Consider the following 2521-nt stretch of genomic DNA (forward strand, 5'->3'; position numbering starts at 1 on the left):
CCTGACCTCATGATCTGCCCGCCTTGGCCTCCCAAAGTGCTGGGATTACAGGTGGGAGCCACCTCGCCCAACCTTGTATGCTATTTTTCACAGTGAAAGGTAGGCTGGGTACGGTGCCTCGTGCCTGTAATCCCAGCACTTTGGGAGGCCGAAGTGGGCAGATCACGAAGTCAGGAGAAAGACCATCCTGGCCTATATGGTGAAACCCCGTCTCTCCTAAAAATACAAACATTAGCCGGGTGTGGTGGCATGGGCCTGTAGTCCCAGCTATTCAGGAGGCTGAGGCAGAAGAATTGCTTGAACCCAGGAGGTGGAGGTTGCAGTGAGCTGAGAGCACACTGCTGCATTCCAGCCTGGTGACAGAGTGAGACTCTGTCTCAAAAAAAAAAATAGTGAAAGTTAGGAAAACCATTAACTGTACCTTAGTAAGGAAAAGGCTTTATCTGTAACGTTTTATTTCCTTTAAAAAAATCTGATGCAAAGCCTGGAACAGTGGCTCGTGCCTGTAATCCCAGCACTTTGGGAGGCCGAGGCCGATCACCTGAGGTCAGGAGATGGGTGACCAGCCTGGCCAACAGGGTGAAACCCCATCTCTACTAAAAATACAAAAATCAGCCAGGTGTGGTGGTGGGCACCTGTGATCCCAGCTACTCAGGAGGCTGAGGCAGGAGAATCACTTGAACCTGGGAGGTGGAGGTTGCAGTGAGCTGAGATTGCGCCATTGCACTCCAGCCTGGGCATCAAGAGTGAAACTCTGTCTCAAAAAAAAAAAAAAAAATCCGATGCAAGTCTGGGTGCGGTGGCTCACACCTGTAATTCCAGCACTTTGGGAGGCTGAGGCAGGAGGATTGTTTGTGCCCATGAGTTTGAAACCAGCCTGAGTAATACAGTGAAAATCCATCTCTACAAAAATTTTTTTAAAATTACCCAAGCATGGTGGCATGTGCCTGTAGTCCCACATACTTATACGGCCAAGGTGGGAGGATCACTGGAGCCTGGCAGGTGTAAGTTAACAGTGAGTTGAGATGGCGCCACTGTATTCCAGCTTGGGCAACAGAGTAAGACCTTGTCTCAACAAACAACAAACAAACATCTGATGCAAATAAAACATTTGTTAAATATTATTTTGTAAACTTACCTGTTAATCTGAAATACTACATAAAAATTTTTCAAGTGTGAAACATAAGCAATATTGCCTTTAACATTTACAGCAAGTCAGGTTACACATCTTTCTATTCAAGTGACCTCTAGTCACAAAAACATTAATAATGCTCACCTGTTTATAAATAATTCTCCACAACCTAACACCTTGTAAGTAAAGCTTTTATTACTACTGTCCTGGAAATTATCCTATAAATGGGTTACCTTGTAATGTTGGTTCAAAAGCAGAAAGTGAAGAGGCAAAATAACTCTTTTAAAAATCTACTCTAATCTCAATAGTTTTAATTTTTAAATTTTGATCTCATTAACCTTATGAATGTCAACCACCAAGAGGAAAATAAAACACACCAAAAGATCCAAAACTCTTTAAGGACTGTAAAGGGAGAAGCTTGAAAGCCAAGCCTCTCTGTCCAAAATCACCACCCTCACCGCTCCAGCCCCATGAGTTCCTATTTTGAGAATCTCTGTATCAGATGCTATCAAAAGTTAGTAATCATAGCTAACATTTATAGAGTGCCTACCAAATATGGAACACTGTATTAAGGACTTTACATTTATTAACTCACTTTTAAATCATAAACACACTTTGAGGGCTTTACATTTATTCACTTTTAAATCATAAACACACTTTGAGATCAGGAAAGTAGTTTCACTATTCTTAGTTTCGGTTCCCCGTAGTATAGTATAGTAAGATATTTGGAGAGAGAGACCATATTCACATAATTTTTACTACAGTATGGTTTTAATTGTGCCACTTTTTTATTAGTCATTGTTCATCTCTTACTGTGCCTCATTTGTAAATTAAACTTTATTATAAGTGTATATATGGATAGGAAGAAACAGTACGTATAGGGCTTGGTACTACACTTGGCTTCAGGCATCCCCCAGGAGTCTTGAAACATATCCCCAGTAAATAGGAGGGAACTACTTACTTTATTTCCGATTTCCACATAAGCAAACTGAGGCAATTTGCCTACAGTTAAATGGCTAGTAAGTGGTGTGGACAAGATTCAAATCTAGGTAGTTTGGTTACAGAGCATATACTCTTAATCAGGAATCTTTGCTAGTTAGACAATTAATGAGAAAAGATGTATCAGGAAAACTTAATCTGAGAGTTAAAAATAAGTAAATGAGGTGGGAAGAAAAAAGGATAGAACCAGAGTCTCCAAAGCATTTCTGTCTGTTTTATTCCTTGCCAGACATTAAGACTGTGATTTTATTTCCTGTTTTGAAAATCAGTTCCGTTCTGCATGGCTCAATGCCTTTAAGATGAAGGTTTCTTTGTAATATTAACATTTTACAAAGATTAATTGTAAATTGTAAAATTGTAATATTAACAATTTACAAACAATTTGCACTC

This window comes from Callithrix jacchus, chromosome 11 (genome assembly GCF_049354715.1).
Source record: "Callithrix jacchus isolate 240 chromosome 11, calJac240_pri, whole genome shotgun sequence".
Classification (NCBI taxonomy): Eukaryota; Metazoa; Chordata; class Mammalia; order Primates; family Cebidae; genus Callithrix; species Callithrix jacchus.